Source organism: Chiloscyllium plagiosum, unplaced genomic scaffold (assembly GCF_037043375.1).
Source record: "Chiloscyllium plagiosum isolate Xiang-an unplaced genomic scaffold, Cpla_swu_hap1 HiC_scaffold_18, whole genome shotgun sequence".
NCBI lineage: Eukaryota > Metazoa > Chordata > Chondrichthyes > Orectolobiformes > Hemiscylliidae > Chiloscyllium > Chiloscyllium plagiosum.
This window is the reverse complement of record NW_028270156.1, coordinates 2824197-2843007: the sequence shown is the minus strand read 5'-3', so window position 1 is coordinate 2843007 and position 18811 is coordinate 2824197. Positions and strand designations below refer to the sequence as shown.

Genomic DNA, 18811 nt, shown 5'->3' with positions numbered 1-18811 from the left:
ATTCAAATGCTCATTTGTATGCATTTCTGAGATACTTCCATTTACTGGAACATCGTGATCCTTCAGTAAAAAAACAAGTATTTGAAAAATATGATTTCTGGTCAAAACTTTGTAAGAAAGTCACAATTTAGTTTAGATCCAATCCTGAATTCTTAAATCTAAGACAGTGGTCTGTCATTATTATTTCAATGAACATAAATCAAGGTTTTTACCTTTACCATGATGATTTTGTCTTATCAGAGAAACACAAAATAAATTAAATGGATAGCCTGTCAGCTAGTTCCCAGTGATTCCTGAACATGGATCCCTAAGTCTATTTGCTGCTTCAGTTCTCTCTCTGTTCTACCTCTCCTCGCTCCAGGGAGGATAAGCACACAGTGCCCACACTGAACTCAATCTAACATCATTTTATCCACTCACTCAATGTCTCACAGTTTCCTGATTCCACCCACTTACTTGTTGTGTCACCTCCAAAGCTGTCAACAAATATAATAGATTGGATTCCTTCATTGATGAATGGAGTAAAGCTTCAGTACAAACCCCTGGGAGTCACCAGGAGACAATATCCTGTCAATCTGAGTTCATGCTGAATATTCTTGTTGTCTGCTTCTGACCTCCTCTTCAATGCCTTGTCCATGTCAATAATTTTCTCCAGTTCTGTACTGTTTCACTTTTTTTCCAGTACACTCTGAGGTGGAATGTTGTCAAATGTTTTCTGGAGGTTCACATAACTAACAACCAGGGCAATCACTGTTCTGGTTGTGGCTCAGGAAGGTAGTGCACTTGTTTCTAAATCAGAGATTATGGGTTCCTATCTCAATCCAGACATTTAAATGTTAAAAATCTAGGTCAATGATCCAAGTGCAATACTGAGGATGTGCTACGTTGTCAGAAATGCTGACTTTTCAGGTAAACCATTAAAATCTGCCTTCACAGATGGTTGTAATAGATCCCATGGCACTATTTTGAAGCAGAGTGGAACTTTTATCCCTAACATACTGGCTACTAATCATCCATCAACAAACACATTACAAAAACAGGCCTCTTACTGAGATATTTGTATCATCGATAGTCACAGGTGAGGTGTCGGAAGACTGGGGGTTATCTAACGTTGTGCCACTGTTTAAAAGGGTAGTAAGGACAAGCCAGGGAACTATAGACCAGTGAGCCCAAAGTCAGTGGTGGACACGTCGTTGGAGGGAATCCTGAGGGACAGGATGTAAATGTATTTGGAAAGGCAAGGACTGATTAGGGATAGTCAACATGGCTTTGTGCGTGGGAAATCATGTCTCACAAACTTGATTGAGTTTTTTGAGGAAGTAACAATGAGGATTGATGAGGGCAGAGTGGTCGATGTGATCTAAATGAATTTCAGTAAGGCATTCGAGAAGGATCCCCATGGGAGACTGATTAGCAAGGTTAGATCTCACAGAATACAGGGAGAACTAGCCATTTGGATACAGAATTGGCTCAAAGGTAGAAGACAGAGGGTGGTTGTGTAGGGTTATTTTTCAGACTGGAGGCCTGTGACCAGTGGAATGCCACAAGGATCGGTGCTGTGTCTACTACTTTTCATTATTTACATAAATGACTTGGATGCGAGCATAAGAGGTACAGTTAGTAAGTTTATAGATGACACCAAAATTGGAGGTGTAGTGGACAGCGAAGAGGGTTACCTCAGATTACAACAGGATCTGGACCAGATGGGCCAATGGGCTGAGAAGTGGCAGATGGAGTTTAATTCAGATAAATGCGAGGTGCTGCATTTTGGAAAAGCAAATCTTGGCAGGACTTATACACTTAATGGTAAGGTCCTAGGGAGTGTTGCTGAACAAAGAGACCTTGGAGTGCAGATTCATAGCTCCTTGAAAGTGGAGTCGCAGGTAGATAGGATAGTGAAGAAGGCGTTTGGAATGCTTTCCTTTATTGGTCAGAGTATTGAGTACAGGAGTTGGGAGGTCATGTTGCGGCCGTACAGGACATTGGTTAGGCCACTGTTGGAATATTTCGTGCAATTCTGGTCTCCTTCCTATCGGAAAGATGTTGTGAAATTTGAAAGGGTTCAGAAAAGATTTACAAGGATGTTCCCAGGGTTGGAGGATTTGAGCTATAGGGAGAGGCTGAACAGGCTGGGGCTGTTTTCCCTGGAGCGTCGGAGGCTGAGGGGTGACCTTATAGAGGTTTACAAAATTATGAGGGGCATGGATAGGATAAATAGACAAAGTCTTTTCCCTGGGATCAGGGAGTCCAGAACTACATGGCATAGGTTTAGGGTGAGAGGGGAAAGATATAAAAGAGACCAACGGGGCAACCTTTTCACACAGAGGGTGGTACGTGTATGGAATGAGCTGCCAGTGGATGTGGTGGAGGCTGGTACAAATCCAACATTTAAGAGGCATTTGGATGGGTATATGAATAGGAAGGGTTTGGAGGGATATGGGCTGGGTGCTGGCAGGTGGGACTAGATTAGGTTGGGATATCTGGTCGGCATGGACGGGTTGGACCGAAGGGTCTGTTTCCATGCTGTACATCTCTATGACTCTATGATTCCATTTTGATCCTTACCATATTGCCATTTGAGGGAACTTGCTATGTGCAAATTGACTCCACTTGTAAGTGTGGCTCAAACTGTATTTCTTTGCCCTGTATAATGCCATCATCTCCAAATCATATAAGAACATGGAAGGTCTGGTTTCACCTCTGGATTATTTACTGAAGGAGCTAATCTGTTTACAACAAGTGGATTGACTCGCCAACATAATAACAGCCATCAACCTGAAATAATGACCTTGCTGAATTTCATCTCCAGGTTTCTGCACTTTACCAAATAATTGCAGCTCTTCGAGAAAAGAAAGTAAAGGAAACTTCTTAACTGCAAGAAAAGATGTGCCACATTTGCATGTAGTTTATTTCGAATATTTTATTAAAGATACCAAGATTAGTGAGTTTTGAGAAGATTTGTATCTCAGGTTGAGGTTCTAGTTGTAGGTTTTCTCGCTGAGCTGGAAGGGTCATTTCCAGACGTTTCATCACCCTACTAGGTAACATCTTCAGTGGGCTTCCAGGCGCCCGGAGGCCCACTGATTTTACCTAGTAGGGTGACAAAATGTCTGGAATTGACCCTTCCAGCTCAGCGAGCAAACCTACATCCAGACACCAAGATTATTTAATATTTTTACCTGAATGCTATATTTGCAAATATTAGTTCCCAGAAAACAGCTGTTTATCTTCAACAGTAGAATGGGAATAATGTTTCATTGGTTTGTCTTTCTCTGAAGTAACAAGTAGAGTTCCTCAGAAAGTAATGAAGAACATTTGTGTGTTCTCACTAAATCACAGATAGAACTTTGAGCAGCTTATTTCAGATTTGTTGTTTGTTTGTAGAATGTGTCTGTTATTAAATTCCAGCTTTTATTGCTGATTTAAAATTGCCTCTTTAAGATCGTGAACTGTTTTCATAATCTTCTGTAGTGCATGTGGTGTCGGGACTCCCACTGTGCTGTTTGGATGGAGTTCCAGGATTCTGTCCTAGGGACAGTAACAGGATGGGGATATATTTCTGACGCAGGATAATGTTTGACTTGGAAGTAGCCCCCTAAATGCACAAACTCCACTTCCTAATTACCCAAGCCAGCCCTCTCCCCAACAGCTGTCCAACATTGACCAGCTTTGATTCAACCAATCTCCTGCTGAAATATTCAAGCATGTGCTGACTGTTTAGGCAAAAGTGAGGACTGCAGATGCTGGAGATCAGAGTTTAGATTAGAGTGGCGCTGGAAAAGCACAGCAGGTCAGGCAGTATCCGAGAAGCAGGAAAATCGACAAAAGCCCTTCATCAGGAATGCGCTGACTGTTTGTAGACTTGACTGTTCCAATGAAATCCTGGCTTCTCTCAATTCTAAACCTCACCCCACCCCACCCCAAATAAACTGGAGGGGAGTGACAGCTTATTCTGCACTGTTTCGCTCCTGTTAGCTTCCAGTCAATCAATGCGTCGATTTTAAAATTCACATTTTCGGTTTCAAATCATCCTTGTAGACCTCCCCACTCCTTATCTCTGGAACTCTCTGCTGTGGTACATTCCCCACAATATCTGACCTCTTTCTGACTGTGGAAACATTCCTGATTTGAATTGCTTGATTATTGCCGGCTGTGCTTTCAACTCAGGCTTTAAACTCAATAATTTCTTCCTTAATCCTCATGGCCTTCCAGGCCTTCTTCAAGGCAATTCTTAAACCTGACCCTTGAACCAGGCTTTTTTTGCCCATTGGCCTCACATCACCACATGTTGCTTGATGACAAATCTTTGATCCTTTTTCCAATTTGATTTTTGCTTCAGTCCCTTTTTTCTCCCAGTCCAACCTTTCATTTTGTTGTGTTTCTTTTGACCCTAAACTAAATCCTAATATGAAATGTTTCTGGAACTAGCTGATTGGTCCAGTTCCAGATGCCTCAATGCCCATGCTGCACTGTGAACTTGGTACATTCCTAGTGATTTGTCGCTGGTCCCATACTCAAGCTGAAGGGTAGGGGGTAGAATCTAACAGGATTCCTGAGGAAGGGCTTGTGCCCGAAACGTCGATTCTCCTGTTCCCTGGATGCTGCCTGACGTGCTGCGCTTTTCCAGCAACACATTTCCAGCTCAGGTAGAATCTAACAAACAGGGTACGTCATGAGGTGCACTGCCTGGAAAGTCTGGGCCAATTTTGAAATAGGAGCAGGTCCTCATTTAACCAAATCTACAAATCCTGTTATCATGTGCAGAAAAGATGGCATTTCAAGTTTATATATCATTAACATTTTCAACAAAAAACACAATTTGTCCCACAAAAATACCACTGCTAAACAGAAGGCACATTGTTGTCTTTCAGTGTATTGTTAGAGCCCCACAACTAAGTTTCTGTTCAGTTATTTCAAGGTGTCCTCCCCCTCCTTCTGATTCAGCCCCATTCCCCCAGATATACTCAATTCAACAAGGCCCTGCAGTTCATGAAGCAAATTCGAACTGAAGCACCTGTAAACCAGAGAAAATGGCTTTGTCAGATTCGGCAAGTCAATGTTATGGTCTGTCAGTATCCTGAGGCATATCATCAAAAGCTGCATTTAAAAAAAAGCAAAGTACGCCAAATTATTTTGCAGTGAATTCATGACACAAGCATAACATCTAATCATTTAAATTGAGGCTTGGGAATTCAGCAGAGCATAATGGACAAACCTCCTCTTTCATATGTAGCTGTACATATCGCTGGACAGAATTTGAAGAGAATATCAATGAGATGCAATGATTCAGATATTTGGAGCATTCGTTTTTCTGTGGATTCAATCCAATTCGATGTTTTTGTAGCAAACGGTATCTGTAGTGACAGAGGAAAACCTAAAGCATTGAAATGATAACAATACAAGAACTTCATTTCCAAAGGGAACTGGTGTGATAAATGTTGACCGGGAGGCAGTTGCTGTGAATGTGTTCAGTTGCTGTATTCTGGAGATAACGAGCAAAGCCAAGAAAGCCAATGAGTGGGTAGTTGTGCCACTGAATTCAATAAGAGTGTGGTATTTCCATAAATTTCAGAAATATTTCTCAGGGATTGTAACATTTTATTGGGTGTGATATTTGCTGTTTTCAATTCATGTAGAAAATGGAGTGAGCACCTGCCCGAGAACAGAAATAAGATCCAGGCTTGCAGGGTTCGGTGCGTTTAGTTGCTATTTATTTATTTTTGGGATCTTGCTGTGTGCAATTTGGCTGCTGCTTTTTCCCCATTTTAAGTATGTATTTGTTCCTGACCTATTGGCTGTGAAGTGCTCTGCCACATCCTGAGGCCAGTCCGTTCCTGTCTTCCAATCAGATCGCTCCTTTGATGACACACACAGAGGCACAGGCAGCGTCATCCTTTCATATTATTTGTTCCTCAGATGTAGATATCACTGGCTGGGCCCAGCATTTGTTGCCTGTCCCTAGTTGCCCCTAGAGAAGGTGGGGGCGAGCTGCCTTCTTGAACCGCTGCAGTCCATGTGCTGTAGGTAGACCCACAATGTCCTTAGGGAGAGAATTCCAGATTTTGACCCAGCAACAGTGAAGGAACAGGGATATATTTCTAAGTCAGGATGGTGAGTAGCTTGAAGGGGAACTTGCAGGGTGTGGTGTTCCCATGTACCTACTGCCCTTGTCCTTCTCAATGGATGTGATTGTGGGTTTGGAAGAAGCTGCTTGAGGATCTTTGGTGAACTTCTGCATCTTGTAGATAGTATACACTGCTGCGACTGAGCATCGGTGATAGAGGGAGTGGATGCTTGTGAATGTGGTGCCAATCAAGTCCTGGAGGGTGATAAGCTTCTTGAGTTCACCTGGAGCAGCACCCATCCAGGCAAGTGGGGAGTATTCCATCACATTTCTGACTTTGTCATTTTTAAAAATTCATTCACAGGATGAGGATGTTGTTTGCGAGACCAGCAGTTACTGTCCATGTCTAATTGTCTAGTGCACAATTAAGTGAGGTTCTGGAGTTACAGGTAGTCTAGACCAGGACAGGTTTTGGGGAGTCAGGAGGTGAGTTTCCAGCCTCTGATGTTCAGGCAAAAAGCAGCACCATACTTTAGCAACATCTCTCTCACATTTCTCCTGAAGCCTGGGCAGGAGACAAGGACAGTTCCTTTCCCTTGAGGACAGCAATAAAAGTTAAAGATCTGTTTTTGGTGAACAATGTCACACCCATGAACAACATTCCACTGGCCCATGCTGTTAATGAATGCTCATGACCTGCGAATGAATGCAGAGCAAGTTCCTGACCAGGCTGGGCACACCAAGCTGGCTGACAGATTCTGACAGTGTCCCAGCACAACGTCAACATGCTGTCGCAAAACTGCACTGCCGCCTCCTCCGCCTCCTACCGCCTCGAACCGCCTCCTACTGCCTCCTACCGCCTCCTACCGCCTCGAACCGCCTCCTACCGCTTCGAACCGCCTCCTACCGCCTCCTACCGCCTCGAACCGCCTCCTACCGCCTCCTACCGCCTCGAACCGCCTCCTACCGCCTCCTACCGCCTCGAACCGCCTCCTACCGCCTCCTACCGCTTCGAACCGCCTCCTACCGCCTCCTACCGCCTCGAACCGCCTCCTACCGCCTCCTACCGCCTCGAACCGCCTCCTACCGCCTCCTACCGCCTCGAACCGCCTCCTACCGCCTCGAACCGCCTCCTACCGCCTCGAACCGCCTCCTACCGCCTCCTACCGCCTCGAACCGCCTCCTACCGCCTCCTACCGCCTCGAACCGCCTCCTACCGCCTCCTACCGCCTCGAACCGCCTCCTACCGCCTCCTACCGCCTCCTACCGCCTCCTACCGCCTCGAACCGCCTCCTACCGCCTCCTACCGCCTCGAACCGCCTCCTACCGCCTCGAACCGCCTCCTACCGCCTCCTACCGCCTCGAACCGCCTCCTACCGCCTCCTACCGCCTCGAACCGCCTCCTACCGCCTCCTACCGCCTCGAACCGCCTCCTACCGCCTCCTACCGCCTCGAACCGCCTCCTACCGCCTCCTACCGCCTCCTACCGCCTCCTACCGCCTCGAACCGCCTCCTACCGCCTCCTACCGCCTCCTACCGCCTCCTACTGCCTCGAACCGCCTCGAACCGCCTCCTACCGCCTCCTACCGCCTCGAACCGCCTCCTACCGCCTCCTACCGCCTCCTACCGCCTCGAACCGCCTCCTACCGCCTCCTACCGCCTCGAACCGCCTCCTACCGCCTCCTACCGCCTCCTACCGCCTCCTACCGCCTCGAACCGCCTCCTACCGCCTCCTACCGCCTCCTACCGCTTCCTCCGCTTCCTCCGCCTCCTACCACCTCCTCCGCCTCCTACCGCCTCCTACCGCTTCCTCCACCTCCTACCGCTTCCTCCACCTCCTACCGCCTCCTACCGCCTCCTACCACCTCCTCCACCTCCTACCGCCTCCTACCGCCTCCTACCGCCTCCTACCGCCTCGAACCGCCTCCTACCGCCTCCTACCGCCTCGAACCGCCTCCTACCGCCTCCTACCGCCTCCTACCGCCTCGAACCGCCTCCTACCGCCTCCTACCGCCTCCTACCACCTCCTCCGCCTCCTACCGCCTCCTACCACCTCGAACCGCCTCCTACCGCCTCCTACCGCCTCGAACCGCCTCCTACCGCCTCCTACCGCCTCCTACCGCCTCGAACCGCCTCCTACCGCCTCCTACCGCCTCCTACCGCCTCGAACCGCCTCCTACCGCCTCCTACCGCCTCCTACCGCTTCCTCCACCTCCTACCGCCTCCTACCGCCTCCTACCACCTCGAACCGCCTCCTACCGCCTCCTACCGCCTCGAACCGCCTCCTACCGCCTCCTACCGCCTCCTACCGCCTCCTACCGCCTCCTACCACCTCCTACCGCCTCCTACCACCTCCTACCGCCTCCTACCGCCTCCTACCGCTTCCTCCACCTCCTACCGCCTCCTACCGCCTCCTACCGCTTCCTCCACCTCCTACCGCCTCCTACCGCCTCCTACCGCTTCCTCCACCTCCTACCGCCTCCTACCGCTTCCTCCGCCTCCTACCGCCTCCTACCGCTTCCTCCACCTCCTACCGCCTCCTACCGCCTCCTACCGCTTCCTCCGCCTCCTACCGCCTCCTACCGCCTCCTACCGCCTCCTACCACCTCCTACCGCCTCCTACCGCCTCCTACCGCTTCCTCCGCCTCCTACCGCCTCCTACCGCTTCCTCCGCCTCCTACCGCCTCCTACCGCTTCCTCCACCTCCTACCGCCTCCTACCGCCTCCTACCGCCTCCTACCGCTTCCTCCGCCTCCTACCGCCTCCTACCGCTTCCTCCGCCTCCTACCGCCTCCTACCGCCTCCTACCGCTTCCTCCGCCTCCTACCGCCTCCTACCGCTTCCTCCGCCTCCTACCGCCTCCTACCGCCTCCTACCGCTTCCTCCGCCTCCTACCGCCTCCTACCGCCTCCTACCGCCTCCTACCGCCTCCTACCGCCTCCTACCGCTTCCTCCGCTTCCTACCGCCTCCTACCGCCTCCTACCGCCTCCTACCGCTTCCTCCGCCTCCTACCGCCTCCTACCGCTTCCTCCGCCTCCTACCGCCTCCTACCGCTTCCTACCGCCTCCTACCGCCTCCTACCGCCTCCTACCGCTTCCTCCGCCTCCTACCGCCTCCTACCGCTTCCTCCGCCTCCTACCGCCTCCTACCGCTTCCTCCGCCTCCTACCGCCTCCTACCGCCTCCTACCGCCTCGAACCGCCTCCTACCGCCTCCTACCGCCTCCTACCGCCTCGAACCGCCTCCTACCGCCTCCTACCGCCTCCTACCGCCTCCTACCGCCTCGAACCGCCTCCTACCGCCTCCTACCGCCTCGAACCGCCTCCTACCGCCTCCTACCGCCTCCTACCGCCTCCTACCGCCTCGAACCGCCTCCTACCGCCTCCTACCGCCTCGAACCGCCTCCTACCGCCTCCTACCGCTTCCTCCACCTCCTACCGCCTCCTACCGCCTCCTACCACCTCGAACCGCCTCCTACCGCCTCCTACCGCCTCGAACCGCCTCCTACCGCCTCCTACCGCCTCCTACCGCCTCCTACCGCTTCCTCCACCTCCTACCGCCTCCTACCGCCTCCTACCGCCTCCTACCGCCTCCTACCGCCTCCTACCGCCTCCTACCGCCTCCTACCGCTTCCTCCACCTCCTACCGCCTCCTACCGCCTCCTACCGCCTCCTACCGCTTCCTCCACCTCCTACCGCCTCCTACCGCTTCCTCCGCCTCCTACCGCCTCCTACCGCCTCCTACCGCTTCCTCCGCCTCCTACCGCCTCCTACCGCCTCCTACCGCCTCCTACCGCCTCCTACCGCTTCCTCCGCCTCCTACCGCCTCCTACCGCCTCCTACCGCCTCCTACCGCCTCCTACCACCTCCTACCGCCTCCTACCACCTCCTACCGCCTCCTACCGCCTCCTACCGCTTCCTCCACCTCCTACCGCCTCCTACCGCCTCCTACCGCCTCCTACCGCCTCCTACCGCTTCCTCCGCCTCCTACCGCCTCCTACCGCTTCCTCCGCCTCCTACCGCCTCCTACCGCCTCCTACCGCTTCCTCCGCCTCCTACCACCTCCTCCGCCTCCTACCGCCTCCTACCGCCTCCTCCGCTTCCTCCGCTTCCTCCGCCTCCTACCGCCTCCTCCGCCTCCTACCGCCTCCTCCTCAGTTCAATTTCTCACCACCCTTTGTAAAGATCCCAACAAGCATGGGAAGTTCTGTCCAATGGGTCAGGGCTCAGGCCACACGCACATATTCTGTATCTCTCCTTTTTCTCTCTGCCAAGGTGAAAACCTTTTACATCCTCAATGGTGTTCTGAATACATGTTGCATGGGGGACCTGGAAAGTGTCTGTGTTTAGCCGGATTACAGCTAACCAATGGACACAGCCAGACCAACTTTGCTAAATACTGGGAAAAAATGCAAAGTATGTAAGGAATTGCAGACCTGTAGAATCCACAGTATGTTACAGCAAACAACACATTTTTGGCAAATTCTTATTTATGAGTGTGCTTTCTACAGTTCTTAATGGGAGTTGGAGAGCGTTATAAATACCTTTACAGATACCCACATCCACTCAGTCAGGTGACAGGAAGGTTTTAGTACTCACAACATTTAGCTTAACATTTCTTTCGAAGATCTTTCTTCATTTTGCAGATACTGAATATATAAACAACAGATTGATGTCGCCAGTTTCAATGAACAAACATCAACAACCTGCAGTTATATATCTCCTTTAATCATCGTAAAACACCCCGAGGTGCTACATAAAAGCTTTACCAAAACAATTTGACAATGAGCTACATAAGGAAACATTTAATGAGGTGACCAAAAGCAAGATTTAGAGGAGCATCTGAAAGGAGGGGAGATTCGTGAAGGGAGTTCCAGAGTCACCATTCCAGGACACCCAATTCAAATCAGGAACGTGCGAGAGGATATAACTGAAGGAGCACAGGAAAAGACGCAGCGATAAGGAAGCATGAGTCAATGGTGAGGTTTAAAAATGAGGATGTTAGTTGTAGGTTAGATTAGTAGATAGTTGAGTTTTGTTTGTTTGTGTTTTTTTTTCTTTTCGTTTTTTTTTGTTTTGTTTTTTTCTTTTTTTTTGTCAAATTTTGGTTATTGTATATTTGAGCTAATTGTATATCAATGTTTATATCTGAGAGTTTTGTTTATTTTTGTAAACTTGTAAAAATGTTAAATTTCTAATAAAAATATCTATATAAAAAAAAATGAGGATGAAAATTTTCAAATCAAGTTGTTGCTGGATTAATGTGTGAATGATACTTGGTGTAAGTATGGGAGTTAAAAACATACAAGTTCAAGTAATCAAAACAGACATTGCTGGAACTGCTCAGCAGGACAGACAGCACCTCTGGAGAGGGAACATCAGTGTTTCAATTCTATGACCTTTCTTCACATTTGGGAAGTGTTCAACAATATAAAAATTGGGGAACCAATGCTGGGTCTGGAAGGCTGTAAAGAGCCTCTCTGAAAAATGAAGGCTCCTCCTGAAGTTCCTCAAACTTACGTTGAGGTTCTCTGGAACAGTGCAGCAGGTCAAGACTGGAATGTCAAGGTGAGAACTTAGAATTCCTGAATCTGTGCTAATTTCAAATATCCTAGCCTGGAAATATCTGTTGTTGAAATTAACAGTCGAATACTCAATGTGTTTATGCAACATTTCCCACCAGCTTTATTAACTCCAGATTCTTAGATGTTTTCCCTGAATAGGAGTAGGATTAGGTCATTTGGCCCTTCAAACCTGCACTATCATGGCTGATCATCCGACTCAGTGCCCTGTTCCCACTTGCTCCCCATACCCTTTGATCCCTTTAGCTCTAAGAACTATATCAAACTCCTTCCTGAAAACAATTAACGTTTTGGTCTCAAGAAAAACTGAAAGAACTGCGGATGCTGAAAATCAGACATAAAAATAGAAATTACTGGAAAAGCTCAGTAGGTCTGGCAGCATCTGTGGAGAGAAATCAGAGTTAATGTTGGAATACCATGCTTCTAGGAATTCCCGTACGTGTCTCTGTTCAGTGTCTCTGCCTAGAAGCATGGCATTCCAACCGGAACACATTGACTTGGACCCTATTTACCACCCCCTGAGAAAAAGAACAGGAAATGACATCACCACAGGAAATTACATTACCAGCCCAAAGAACCCCAAACATATAAATAGAAAGCAGGAATCATCAGCAGTGCTTCGTCTGGAGGCTCACTGAAGATGTTACCTAGTATGGTGATGAAACGTCTGAAAATGAACCTTCCAGCTCAGCAAGCAAACCTACCTCCAGATATTCATCACTGACCTCCCTTCCATTATCACGTCAGAAGTGGGGTTCGCTGATGATTGCACAATGTTCAGCATCATATGTGCCTCCTCAGATATTTCAACAATCCATGTCCAACTATAACAAGAATTGGAAAATATCCAAGTTTGGCCTAACACATGGCAAATAACATTTGTGTCACACAAATGCTGGACGATGACCATAGACTCCTAGAGCTCTACAGCAGAGAGAAAAGTCTTCAGCCCATTGCATTTCATTAGTTAAAAATAACCACAAAATTGTTCCAATCCCATTCTCCAGCACTTGGCCCTTGGTTTTGTATGCCTTAGCATCACAAGTGCACATCTAAATATTTCTTAAATGTTCTGACAGTTTCTGCATTTACCACCTTTACAAGCCATCTCCAATAAGACACAATCGGACCATTGCCCCTTGACATTCAATGGCATTATACCATCGCTGAATCCTCAATTATCAACATCTTGGGGGTTACCAGAACGGGAGAGTTTGAGTTATAGCGAGAGGTTGAATAGGCTGGGACATTTTTCCCTGAGAATGCTGAGAGGTGACCTTATTGAGGTTTATAAAATCAGGAGGGGACATGAATAGAGTAAATAGCTAAGATCTTTTCTCCAGAGTAGGGGGAGTACAAAACTAGAGGGCATAAGTTTAAGGTGAGTGGGGGAAAACTTAAAAGGGATCTGATGGACAGCTTTTTCACACAGAGCATGGTATATGTATGGAATGAACTGTCAGAGGAAGTGGTAGAGGTGAACACTATTACAGCATTTAAAAGACATTTGAACAGCTACATGGATAGGAAGGATTTAAAGGCATATGGGCCAAATGCAGGCAAATGGATCTAGTTTAATTTGGGAAACCTGGTTGGTATGGATGAGTTGGACCGAAAGGTCTGTTTCTGTGCGGTATGACTCGATGACTCTATAAATTCTGTGGTTCCAAGAATAGGTCACAGGCTAGGAATCCTGCATTAGGCAACTCACCTCCAATGAACTGTGAGCCACGACTTGTTCCTTGAAAGTCCCTGAAGTGTTTTGAGTTACCCATTGTAAACTTTGCAACAAGCCCCATCTTTATTCCTAGACAGTATTAAATGGAACTAATCTTTTGGAATAGTGAAATGTAGCAATCTTTTTAAATTATATATTCATGGGACTTGGGCATCATTGGCTGGGCCAGCATTTATTGTCTGTCTCTACTTGTCCCTTGAGAAGGTGGTGGTGAGCTGCCATTTTATGCTGCTTAGACCTACAGAATATGTTCCCTGATTGTTATAATGTTCACCGAGTGCTCAATACAACAACACAATTCACTTATGAAAAACAGTGAATTAGTCGCAATAATACGCTTCTTTGGATGAAATGTTAAATTATAATCTGAAATGTTTTATCAGGTGAAATTGTCTGCAGAAGAGAAGAAAGTTCTCCTGGTGTCATTAGTTACTCTCACCATTTGGAAAAGTATATTAATCTGTCATTAATTTCCTGACCTTTTCACAGATGTTTCAGGAGCGATTGTTTTTGATCCTGGAAGAGCTTTCATGTTTCAGGAATTACTACTGACTGTGTGCAGCTCTTTGAGAAATAAATTATTTGTCAAAATTACGAGGCATTAAACTTCTGGAGTTAGATTTTATTGTCATGTGTACTCAAATACAGTAGGACAAGTGTACAGTGAAAAGTGGACACTCACTATTCCTGGTGCCATATTAGGTACAAAATAGAAAATTAAAGAAACAAAGTTAAAAGTTAAACATTGCAGTCCTTCTTATCAAGTAGAAAAATAAAGAAATAAAGTTAAAATTTCAACATTTCTGAATTGCTTTCTGAATTGCTTCGCCACGCTGAGCTTGCACTCCCTACAAGGGGCTCGATCTCCTCATTTAGCTGCGTTCTCCAGGACATCACAGACCACCTGCTCTCGCTCCAGATACCGGGGGACCTCCATCACCATCACATTGGGCTCGCTCCTCCCACATTGGGCTCAATCTCTGACCCTCAAGGTCCCCAGTCTGGGCCCCCAGCCACTGCCATGCTCCAGACCTAACAAAGTCACAATTCTGCCTCAATTACTGAGCACTCTGCAAAAGGTCTGATTAGAAAAAGTAAACTAAAAAAAAATCAAAGAAAAATGAGAAAAGAGGGAGAAAAAGAAAAAAGGGAAGCGGATGGAGTTGACATGCTAACTCTGCCGCCGCCATCTTGATATTAATAAAGTACAAACACTTCTCCTTCAGAGTCAGACAGTCAGACAGCACAGAAGCAGAGCCCTCAGTCCAACCAGTCCATGCTGACCATGCTTCCAAACTAAACTAATCCCACCTGCCTCTTCCTGACCCTTAGCCCTCCAAGCCCTCCCTATTTGTGTATGGTAATCATTTCATTCAATGCTCAAGAACAATATTTATTCCCTATGAATCAAAGCTTGACTGATTTCCAACCCACCATCTTCAACATTCACTCTCTCCAATGCTCTGTGCAGCAGTGTGTACGATCTATAAGGCGAAAGTGAGGACTGCAGTCACTGGAGATGAGTAAGTGAAGTCATATATTTGGGTGGTTGCATTACCCAAAGCACAGCTTAGGTAGCGTCTCCCACCCATCCGCCTCCTCTAACCAAAAAAGGTTCTGTGCGCTGAATTGGTAAGGTAACTCTTTTTTTCAGTAGTTTTTTTGGGGAATTTAGAACAGTGGGATTGGATGTTAGGGCAGTTGAATGTTCCTCCTGTAGAATGTGGGAGATAAGGGTCACCATTAGTGTCCCCACTGACTTCATCTGTGGGAAGTGCACCCAACTCCAGGTCCTCGGAAACCACATTAAGGAACTGGAGCTGGAGCTGGATGAACTTCAGATCATTTGGGAGGGGGAGGGAGTTATTGAAAGGAGTTACAGGGAGGCATTCACACCACAGGTACAAGAAAAAGGCAGACAAGTTACAGTCAGGGGATGGAAAGGGAACAGGCAGGCAGTGCAGGGATCCCCTGCCGCCGTTCTCCTCAATAACAAGTATACCGTTTTGGATACTGCTGGGGGAGATGACTAACCAGAGGTATGCCATTGAGCATAGGTCTCTGGCACAGAGTCTGTCCCTGCTGCTCAGAAGGGAAGGGGCAGAGGAGCATAGCAGTAGTCATTGAGGACTCCAAGTTAGGGGGACAGATAGGAGGTTCTGTGAGAATGAGAGAGACTCACAGTTGGTGTGTTGCCTCCCGGGTGCCAGGGTGTGTGATGTCTCCGAAACCCACCCTCCTGCATCATCCCTGCAGCCATGTGTTCAACTCCTCTCTCCCTATTCCTTGCCTCGCTAGCACGTGGCACAGGTAACAAACCAGAGATAACAACCCTGTTTGTTCTAGCTCCAAGCTTCCACCCTAGCTCCCTGAATTTCTGCCTTAAATCTCCATCCCTTTTCCTACTTGTATCATTGGTGTCTGTGTGGACCACGACTTGGGGCTGCTCTCCCTCCCCCTCATCCGCCTTTCTGAACTGGTCGTCCCCCTTAGCAACTTCTCCTTCCAACCCTCCCACTTCCTCTAAACCAAAGGGGTAGCCATGGGCACCCACATGGACCCCAGCTATGCCTGACTCTTTGTCGGGTATGTGGAACAGTCCATCTTCTGCAGCTACACCGGCACCACTCCCAGCTTTTCCCCCACTACACTGATGACTGTATCGGCGCCACCTCATGCTCCCATGAGGAGATTGAGCAATTCATCAACTTCACTAACACCTTCCACCTCAACCTCAAATTCACGTGGACATCTTGGACACCTCCCCGGACCTCTCCTTCTCCAACTCCGGCAACTGACTAACCATGGACATCTACTACAAACCCATCAACTCCCACAACTACATGGACTACATCTATTCCCACTCTGCCTCCTGTAAAAATGCCATCCCTTATTCCTAATTCCTCTGCCTCTGCCACATCTGTTCCCAGGATGACCAATTCCACCTCAGAAAATCCCTGATGGCCTCCTTCTTCAAAGATCACAATTTCCTAAATAGTCAACGATGCCCTCAAGCACATCTCCTCCACTTCCTGCAGCTCTGTCCTGGAACCCCACCACTCCAACCGCAATAAGGACTGAACCACCCGGTCCTCACCTTCCACCCCACCAACCACCATATACAACACATCATCCTCTGCCACTTCCGCCACCTAAAAACAGACCCCATCACCACAGATATATTTCCCTCCCCACCCCTAACAGCGTTAGAACATAGAACATTACAGCGCAGTACAGGCCCTTTGGCCCTCGATGTTGCGCCGACCTTTCATACCAATCTGAAGCCCATCTAACCTACACTATTCCATGTACTTGTCCAATGACAACTTAAATGTACTTAAAGTTGGCGAATCTACTACCATTGCAGGCAAAGCATTCCATACCCTTACTACTCTCTGAGTAAAGAAACTACCTCTGACATCTGTCCTATATCTATCACCCCTCAATTTAAAGCTATGCCCCCTTGTGCTCACCGTCACCATACTTGGAAAAAGGCTCTCCCTGTCCACCTATCTAACCCTCTGATTATCTTATATGTCTCTATTAAGTCACCTCTCAACCTTCTTCTCTCCAACGAAAATAGCCTCAAGTCCCTCAGCCTTTCCTCGTAAGACCTTCCCTCCATACCAGGCAACATCCCAGTAAATCTCCTCTGCACCTTTCCAAAGCTTCCACATCCTTCTTATAATGCGGTGACCAGAACTGTACACAATACTCCAAGTGCGGCCGCACCAGAGTTTTGTACAGCTGCAGCATGACCTTATGGTTCTGGAACTCAATCCCTCTATTAATAAAAGCTAAAACACTGTATGCCTTCTTAACAACCCTGTCAACCTGGGTGGCAACTCTCAAGGATCTGTGTACCTGGACACCGAGATCTCTCTGCTCATCTACACTACCAACAATCTTACCATTAGCCCAGTACTTTGCATTCCGGTTACTCCGACCAAAGTGAATCACCTCACACTTGTCCGCATTAAACTCCATTTGCCCCCTCTCAGCCCAGCTCTGCAGCTTATCTATGTGTCTCCATAACCTACATCATCCTTCGTCACCATCCACAACTCCACCGACCTTAGTGTCGTCTGCAAATTTACTAACCCAGCCTTCTACGCCCTCATCCAGGTTGTTTATAAAAATGACGAACAGCAGTGGACCCAACACCGACCCTTGCGGTACACCACTGGTAACTGGACTCCAAGATGAACATTTCCCATCAACCACCACCCTCCGCCTTCTTTCAGCAAGCCAATTACTGATCCAAGCTGCTATATCTCCCACAATCCCATTCTTCCTCATTTTGTCCAATAGCCTACTGTGGGGAACCTTATCGAACACCTTGCTGAAACCCATATACACCACATCAACCGGTTTACTCTCATCTACCTGTTTGGTCACCTTCTCAAAGAACTCAATAAGTTTTGTGAGGCATGACCTACCCTTCACAAAACCGTGCTGACTACCCCTAATCAAATTATTCTTTTCTAGATGATTATAAATCCTATCTCTTATATCTCCTATGTCTTTTCCAACATTTTACCAACAACTGAAGTAAGGCTCACTGGTCTATCATTACCAGGGTTGTCTCTACTCCCCTTCTTGAACAGGGGAACCACATTTGCGATCCTCCAGTCTTCTGGTACTATTCCTGTAGACAATGACGATTTAAAAATCAATGCCAAAAGCTTGGCAATCTCCTTCCTGGCTTCCCAGAGGGTCCGAGGATAAATCCCATCCGGCCCAGGGGACTTATCTATTTTCACACTCTGCAGGATTTCTAATACCTCTTCCTTGTGAACTCAATCCCACCTAGTCTAGTAGCCTGTATCTCAGTAATCTCCTCGACAACATTGTCGTTTTCTAGAGTGAATACTGTCGAATAATATTCATTTTGTGCTTCCCCTATCTTCTCTGACTCCACATACAACTTCCCACTACTATCCTTGATTGGCCCTAATCTTACTTTCGTCATTCTTTTATTCCTTAAATACCTATAGAAAGCCTTAGGGTTTACCCTGATCCTATCCGCGAACAACTTCTCATGTCTCCTCCTGGCTCTTCTGAGCTCTCTCTTTAGGTCTTTCCTGGCTACTTTGTAACCCTCAAGCGCCCTAACTGAGCCTTCACATCTCATCCTAACATAAGCTGCCTTCTTCCTCTTGACTAGAGATTCCACTTCCTTTCGAAACCACCGTTCCCGTGCTCTAAAGCTTCCTCCCTGCCTGACAGGTACATACTTATCTAGGACACTCAGGAGCTTTTCCTTGAATAAGCTCCACATTTCTAATGTGCCCATCCCCTGCAGATTCCTTCCCCATCCTATGCTTCCTAAATCTTGCCTATTCGCATCGTAATTGCCTTTCCCCCAGCTGTAACTCTTGCCCAGTGTTATACACCTATCCCTTTCTATCACTAAAGTAAGCATAAC

General features: G+C 47.7%; 1 protein-coding gene across 1 annotated transcript in view; it reads left to right on the top strand.

The window, feature by feature from the left end:
- Positions 1-11225, top strand: part of fadd (Fas (tnfrsf6)-associated via death domain) — an 80910-nt gene extending 69685 nt beyond the window's left edge. The window contains exon 4 of the mRNA XM_087996244.1: positions 10710-11225. The gene's annotated coding sequence lies outside the window, so the exon portion shown is untranslated. The remainder of the gene's footprint in view (positions 1-10709) is intronic.
- Positions 11226-18811: the final 7586 nt, after the last annotated feature.